Source organism: Panthera pardus, unplaced genomic scaffold (assembly GCF_024362965.1).
Source record: "Panthera pardus isolate Hobbes unplaced genomic scaffold, ASM2436296v1 HiC_scaffold_24, whole genome shotgun sequence".
Lineage (NCBI taxonomy): Eukaryota > Metazoa > Chordata > Mammalia > Carnivora > Felidae > Panthera > Panthera pardus.
This window is the reverse complement of record NW_026526810.1, coordinates 140045099-140053880: the sequence shown is the minus strand read 5'-3', so window position 1 is coordinate 140053880 and position 8782 is coordinate 140045099. Positions and strand designations below refer to the sequence as shown.

Here is an 8782-nt window from a genome sequence, read left to right as displayed (position 1 = left end):
TGAAAATACATGCAAAATAAATAACAAAATTATACAAGTGAAAATGACAGAATAAAGTATTTTGGGTTAAATTTCAAAAAGTATGTAAAATACTTGTAGAGTGAAAATGATCTATGTTGATGAAAGACCTGTAAAAATGCACACAGGACTGCAAATACACCTGTACTCACTGAATACAATTATTCAAATTGTCACAGCACCATCTACACAAACTAAACTACAAGTGCGTCCCTAACCCTGTAGTTCACTTTTAAAGAATCAAATCTAAGACTGGAGCTTGATATATATGTCAGAGCACATGCAAATGGGGTCCTCTCTGTGCTGATAAAACCAGCCCATCCCAGACTCTGCAGCTGGGAGAGGAGCCCCAGCCCCGGGAGTCCCAGGTGTTCCCATTCTGTGATCAGCACAGAACACACACACCTCACCATGGAGTTTGTGCTGGGCTGGGTGTTCCTGGTTGCCCTTTTAAAAGGTAATTCATTGGGGCGCCTGGGTGGCGCAGTCGGTTAAGCGTCCGACTTCAGCCAGGTCACGATCTCACGGTCTGTGAGTTCGAGCCCCGCGTCGGGCTCTGGGCTGACGGCTCGGAGCCTGAGCCTGTTTCCGATTCTGTGTCTCCCTCTCTCTCTGTCCCTCCCCCGTTCATGCTCTGTCTCTCTCTGTCCCAAAAATAAAAAATAAAACGTTGAAGAAATGGTAAAAGATCAAGGAGAGTTTAAAAAAAAATAAAAAATAAAAAAAAATAAATAAATAAAAGGTAATTCATGGTGAATGGGAGACACTGAGTCTGTGAGTGGATATGAGTGAGACAGTGGATGTGTGACAGTTTCCTGACCAACATGTCTTGTGTCTGCAGGTGTCCAGTGTGACGTGCAGCTGGTGGAGTCTGGGGGAGACCTGGTGCAGCCTAGGGGGTCCCTGAGACTCTCCTGTGTGGCCTCTGGATTCACCTTCAGCAGATATGGAATGAGCTGGGTTTGCCAGGCTCCAGGAAAGGGGTGTAGTGGCTCACATAGATTTATGATGATGGAAGTAGCACGTACTACGCAGACTCGGTAAAGGGCCGACTCCCCATCTCCAGAGACAACTCCAAGAACACGCTGTATCTGCAAATGAACAACCTGCAGGCCGAGGACAAGGCCACATATTACTGTGCAAGAGACAGGGTGAGGGGACCTCGCTGGGAGCCCAGACACAAACCTCCCTGCAGGAGGCGATCAGCACCACCAGGGGGCGCACACTATGCACAATTCTGCTTTGTGTTGCCAGGAGCAGGTGAAGATGGAGGTTACAGGCAGGTTTCCACTCAAGGTCTGGGGCTTCCTCTCCACACAGCAGTTTCTCCAGGGAGCCTCTATGGACACAGGATTCTGTGTTTACCTATTACCTGTGTGAATTAGATCATTGTTTTCCTAGGAAAACTACCCTAACATGCACAAAGACACAGTTGTTTGCATTGCTTTCTCCTGTCCCTCAACATGAGTGAATTACAGATTTCCTGAGGCACAATAGCTGAACATTTACATGAGTCCCAGATGCACTCCCTGTGCAGCCAGGACCACAAGCTCCCACAGCTCCCCATTATCTTCACCCAGCCCGTGTCCCAATCAAACAACGTGACACTTCCTTCATGACACTTTGCTACTCAGGACTTTAAATGAGCTACAACTTTATTCAATTCCTCTAAACAAGAGATAAATCATCTGCATGTATTAGTCAGGATTCCCTCAAGCAACAGAAGCCAAAGAACATTGGTTTCCATGACAAAATATGCTGAGAAGTCCCATGATCTACTGTCACAAGTTGGAAAGCCAGGAAAACCAGTGGTATAATTCTCGCCTGATTCTGAACTAGTGTCTAGTCTCAGAACCTGCAGAGCCTATGATGTAACTCTAAGAACAAGGGCAGGAGGAGACCAATGTTCCAGTTCAAACAAGCACATGGGAAGTAAAAATGAGGGAATTCTTCCTCCCTCTGCGTCGGATTCTACTCAGAACTGTGATGGAATGGGTGATGCCCAGGCAGAAAGAAACCATGGATGGAAATGCCAATCTCTTCTGGAAACTCTCACAGACATACACAGAAACAGTTGTGAATCTGGACACTCCCATAACGCAGTCAAGATGACACATAAAGGTAATCATGACAAGTCAACATGCTGTAAATGTTGAGTTCAAAAACTGAAGATTTAGAAGTCCATGCCATCACTGGGGTGGACCCTGGTGGGCATAGCAGTGCTCCTGTGGAGAAGGAGCCCCGAGGCCCATAGGGACTGCTGCGGTTTGAGGATCCCCTGGGTCATATCGGGTGGGACAGTTACCTTCTTGGAGTGCATTTGGGAGACAGGGCATTGCCTCTCATGGGGCAGGAGAGCTGACAGGCACCATTGCACTGCCCTGGTCATTAGCATAGGAGCCTCTGCCGAGAGCAGCTAACTGAACGCTCCCTTCTTGTTCTTCCTCACCATGAACTCCAAACTCCTAGTGTTCATGCAACTGCCCTTCTGGGATAACCAGCTCCAACCACATCCCAGCAACACACTGTCCCAGAGGATCAGTGGGGTCCCTGTCACATTGAGTTCAACAATTTGGTGTATTCAAACCCAGCTAGAGCTCCTGAGATAAAACATAAGAGCCCTAAGCTGCCAGGTGTGCCAATGGATTGGACAAAGGCAGGGTGAAGGCCGGGTTCTGAAGGAAGCCTGGGACCCATGAGTACAGATTGTTCTCTCTATGTGAGGGCTTCCTGAACAGGGGTGGCTGGAAACTCCAAATGCAGGGACTAGAGAAGGAGTTGATGCCAATATTTCCTCCCACCAATTATCATGGACAGAATTCAGTGAGCAGCACAACACCCCCCAGTAGATACTGAGCCACTGACACCAAGACATACCCACCTTTCCTTCCTCAGGTGCTTCCTTACTAGGGAAAGAGTGCCTAGAACCCAGATCACCATTGCACCCCTCCCTCCAAAGACCACCATATACCCCCACAGGCACCAAGTCTACTGACCATAGAATGAGGCATAGCTTCACCTCTAGGGGAAATAGGAATTAGCCTCTTTTAATAAGGAGACCAAACTCACCTAGTTAAAACTCACAACACTATGGACAAAGTTGAAAAAATCTCCCCTGGAGGCAAGGAGATCTCTGCAGAGGACTGACCTGAGGGACAGAGCAGCCAATACAAGACAGCACAGTGCACACAGCACATGCAAGAAATGCTTCCAGAATGTCAGGTTGTTAACAGTATGTAAACATTTCTCAAAAAAGACACTACTCTAGAAGCAGAAAACATAACAGGATTTTCCTAAAACAGTTAAGAAAGAGGAGACATGGACATACAGAGTGATAGAGGAATTCATGCCAAAAGAAAAAACCATAAAAGGACATTGCCAGGGATATAATTGAAACACATATAAATAATAAGACTCAAACAGAATTTAATACCTATCATAAGGAAACAGAACTTTTAAAAACTATCATAAGGATACTACCTGTGCTTGAGAAAGCCTAGAAGACATGAGGATACCCTGAGTACAGATGGAAAAGACCTAAAACCAGGTCAGGCTGAAACTTTTAAAATGCTGTAACCAAGATGTGAACCTGATTGGATATAATGAACTCATGGCAAAAAGAAGCAGACGAATGAGTAAGTGCCATGGAAGATAAAATTTTGTGAGAAATGAAGCAGGAAAGAAGAGGAAAATTAAAATATTGCATCACAAACGTATACTTAGGGAATCAGCAACTCCATAAAGTGTAATAAAATTCTTTTCAAAGGAGTCCCAGAAGAAGAAGAGAGGGAGAAAAAAAGGGGAGAAGTTTTGTCTGAGCGCATTGGAGTGGAAAATTTCCACTAAATGGTGAAGGAAACAGACGTCCACATCTATGAGCCACAGAGAATTCCCATTAAAGTTAAAAAAAAAAAAAGCAGGCCAACTCTGAGACATAACATAGTAAAATTCACAAAATACACAGATTAAAAAAACCCTATAAGCATGAAGTCAGAAGAGTTTGCGAACGAATACGGGAAGATAAAAAAAGATTATGGCAGAAGTGTCCACAGAAACCTGCAGGAAAGAAGGGAGTGGCATAATATCCTCTCATGTTCAATTGAAAATCAGGCAGTCAATGGGGGAGGAGACAAGATGGCGGAACAACGTGGAAGATTTTTGTGTGTCTCGCGTCCATGAAATACAGCCAGACCAACACTAAACCATCCTACACACCTAGAAAACTGATTGAGGATTAACACAACAATCTGCACAACCTGAACCACAGAATTCAACAGTACGTGGCGTGGAGAGGGGACCTTGGGGAGCATGAAGCTGCAGGAAGGGAGGTGCTTTTGCAGGCGGAGAGAGGACAGAGACTGGGGAGTGGGGGAGAATAAAGGAAAAGCACCCCTCCCCAAAAGCAGCTGGAGAGAAAGTGGAAAATTGGAAACAGCCACAGGGACTCAACTAAAAAGGGAGAAAGGAGAAAGGAGAGTATGTAAATTCCACTAAGACTGTAAACAAGGGGAGTGCAAAGGCTGCAACTCCACAGCTCGATACCTGGAGGTGCTCTGGTGGGAAGGGAGAATCCCAGGAACAGAGTGGGGTCCGGGATGTTCTCAGGCCACACGGGGAGAGGCAGTTGCACTGCTGGAAGGACATTTGGAGGAGACTGCCAAAGCCCTCTGGTCCCAGCAGACCCCGGAAAACGGCCACATTCGCTGGTGCTGGAACAAGGTCGTTTAGGGTGAAGCCTGGTGCCAGACGTGTGTTGTGATTTTCCATAATCCATGAAACGCTGCTGCTACACTCTCTCGCGAACTCTTTCTGGGGCGGGCTGGTACCTGGCCAAAGTCTCGGGGCACCGACAACAACAGGGTCCAGCAAGCATTCCTAGGTGCTGCTGATATTCGGCCATTGCTCATTGGGCCATTGCTTGGTGAGACCCTCCCACAGAGGGGCAGAACAGGTCAAAGCTGCGGTCCTTTGGATGTAAGGGTCCGGGGAAAACAGCCGCGTCTGTGACAAAACTTGGGACAGAGGTGCGGCCTCGGGCCTGGTCACGGAGAGTGAAGGAGCAGGGAGTGGACAAGGGCTGAAGACAGAGGATGGGTGCGCAATTGCTGATCCAGGAGAACAGACTGGGTAGCTGGGTGGTGCCATTTTCACCTCTCCCGGCATGTGAATTCGCACCTACAAGCACCACAACAATCCACCCCAGGAGCCTAAAATCGCCAACTAGTGGAGAGCGGAGCCATTACACTGAGCCCCACCCAACTGGGCCAACAGGGCTCTTCAGGAACACAAGTCTCACTGCCGCTTACTTTATAGACTATAAAGAGCTACATAGACTGACATCTAGGGGATAACAAAGTAATTTCAGTCCTACTTCAATCTGTTAGCAGGTTCACCTAGTCAATTGTCTTTCTTTTTTTTCTTTTTCTCTTTTACACTTCTTTTCTTTATCTTCAAGGCAGAAACAGAAAAAATTATTTTTCTTATCAAATATTATTAAAAATATTTTTCTTTAATTTTTATTACTATATTTTTTTACATTTCTGTACTTTTTTTTCAAATTCTATTTTACGTCCAACATTTTTTTTACTCTACTTCAGTGTATTCCCGTTTTCAAACTTCCAGTTTCCCTTTTATTTTTTCTTTCTTTTTTTTCTCTTCTTCGTTTCTGTAGTTTTTCTTGAATGCAGAATGAGAAAAACTTCATTTTACTTTCAATTTCTATTAACAATATTTTTCTTTAATTTTTTTACTACATTGATTGCTTTTATGTAAATTTTTTTCAAATTCTATTTTACTTCCATCATTTTATTTTAGTCTACGACGGTGTATTCACTTTTTGAATTTTCAAATAATTTCCTTTTTTTTTCCTTTTTGTGTCTTTTTTCTCTTTTTTGTTTCCTCTCTTTTTTCTAGAATACAGAAAAAGAAAAAAATCACATTTATTTTAATTTTTATTAAAAATATTGTTCTTTATTTTTTCTACTATATTCTTTACTTTTCTGTATATTTTTTCAAACTCTATTTTACTCCCATCCTCTCATTTTAGTCTACTTCATTGTATTCATTTTTTCAAATTCTCAAATTATTTCCTTTTTTTTCTCCCCCTCCCATTTTTTTCTCTAATCTGTCAATCCACTTTCAACACCCAGAACAAAACACACCTAGGATCTAGCATATTCCGTTCAATTTGTGTGTGTGTGTTTAATTTTTAATTTTAATATTTCTGTAATTTTATCTTTTAATTTCAATTTTGTGACCTCATTAATTCCTTTTCTCCCTTCAAAATGACAAAACGAAGGAATTCACCCCAAAAGAAAGACCACGAAGAAACGACAGCCAGGGATTTAACCAACACAGAGACAAGCAAGATGTCTGAACCCGAATTTAGAATCACAATAATAAGAATACTAGCTGCAGTCAAAAATAGATTAGAATCATTTTCTGCAGAGATAAAAGAAGTCAAAAATAGACAGAATGAAATTTAAAATGCTATACCTAAGCTGCAATCACAGATGGATGCAGCGTTGGCACGGATGGATGAGGCAGAACAGAGAATCAGTGTTATAGAGGACAACCTTATAGAGAATAATGAAACAGAAAAAAAGAGGAGATTAAGGCAAAAGAGCAAGATTTAAGAATTACAGAAATCAGTGACTCATTAAAAAGGAAAACCATGAGAATCATAGGGGTCCCAGAAGTGGAAGAGAGAAATAGGGGTGGAAGGGTTATGTGAGCAAATCATAGCGGAAATCTTTCCTAACTTGGGCAAAGACACAGACATCAAAATCCAGGAAGCACGGAGGACTCCCATTAGATTCAACCAAAACCGACCATCAACAAGGCACATCATAGTCAAACTGACAAAGTACTCAGGCAAGGAGAGAATCATAAAACCAACAGGGAAAGTCCATAACTTACAAGGGAAGACAGATCAGGTTTAGCAGACCTATCCACAGAAACTTGGCAGGCCACAAAGGAGTGGCGGGATGTATTCAGTGTGCTAAATCAGAAAAATATGCAGCCAAGAATTCTGTATCCAGCAAGGCTGTCATTCAAAATAGAAGGTGAGATAAAAAGATTCCCGTAAACAAAAATTAAATGGGTTTGTGACCACTAAACCAGCCCTGCAAGAAATTTTAAGTGGGAATCTCTGAGGGGAGAAAAGATGAAAATATATCTGTATAAATAAATAAATACCAAAATCAACAAAGGTTAGAAAGACCAAAGAACACCACCATAAACTCCAACTCTACAAGCATCATAATAGCAATAAACTCCTATCTTTCAGTACTCACTCTAAACGTCAATGGACTCAATGCCCCAATCAAAAGACATAGGGTAACAGAATGGAGAAGAAAACAAGATCCATCTATATGCTTTTTACAAGAGACCCACTTTAGACCTAAAGACGCCTCCAGATTGAAAATAAGGGGAAGGAGAACCATCTATCATGCTAATGTTCAACAAAAGAAAGCCGGAGTAGCCATATTGATATCAATCTAGACTTTAAAATAAAGACTGCATCACGAGATGCAGAATGGCATTATATCATTCATAATCAAAGGGTCTATCCACCAAGAAGACCTAACAATTGTAAACATTTATGCGCCAATTGTGAGAGCACCCAAATATAGAAATCAATCACAAACATAAAGAAACTCATCGATAAGAATATCATAATAATAGGAGACTTCAACACCCCATTTACAACAATAAACAGATCAGGTGATCAAAAAATCAACAAGAAAACAATGGCTTTGAATGACACACTGGACCAGAAGTACTTAACAAATACATTCAGAACATTTCATCCTAAAGCAACACAATATGCACTCTTCTCCAGTGCACATGGAAATTTCTACAGAATAGACCATACACTGGGACACAGTTCAGCCCTAAGTAAGTACACAAAGATCGAGATCATACCATGCATATTTTCTGGCCACAATGGCATGAACTCAAAATCAACCCCAAGAAAAAATTTGGAAATGTAACAAATAATTAGAGACTGAAGAAACTACCAAAGAATGAATGGGCTAACCAAGCAGTTAAAGAAGAAATTAAAAAGTATATGGAAGTCAATGAAAATGAAAACACCACAACACAAACCTCTAGGATGCAACAAAGGCGGTCATAAGAGGAAAGTATATAGCAATCCAGGCCTTCCTAAAGAAGGAAGAAAGATCTCAGATACACAACCTAACCTTATGACTAAAGAGCTGGAAAAGGAACAGCAAATAAAACCCAAAACCAGCAGAAGGCAGGAAATACTAAAGATTAGAGCAGAAATTAGTGCTATCGAAACCAAAACACAGTAGAACACATCAATGAAACTAAAAGCTGGTTCTTTGAAAGAATTAACAAAATTGATAAACCACTATCCAGTTTGATCAAAAAGAAAAAGGAAAGGACCCAAATAAATAAAATCAAGAATGACAGAGGAGAGATCACAACCAACACAACAGAAATAAAAACAGTAATAAGAGAATGTTATGAGCAATTATATGCCAATAAAATGGGCAATCTGGAAGAAATGGACAAATTCCTAGAAACATATACACTACCAAAACTGAAACAGGAAGAAATAGAAAATTTGAACCGACCCTTAACAGGTAAGGAAATCGAATTAGTAATCAAAAATCTGCCAAAAGACAACAGTCCAGAACCAGATGGCTTTCCAGGGGAATTCTACCAAGCATTTAAGGGAGAGTTAACACCTAGTCTCTTGAAACTGTTCAAAAAATTAGAAATGGAAGGAAAACTT

At 41.8% G+C, this 8782-nt stretch overlaps 1 pseudogene; it reads left to right on the top strand.

Moving 5' to 3' along the window:
- The first annotated feature begins 294 nt into the window (after positions 1 to 294).
- LOC128772884 (immunoglobulin heavy variable 3-23-like) lies at positions 295 to 1637 on the top strand (annotated as a pseudogene).
- Positions 1638 to 8782: the final 7145 nt, after the last annotated feature.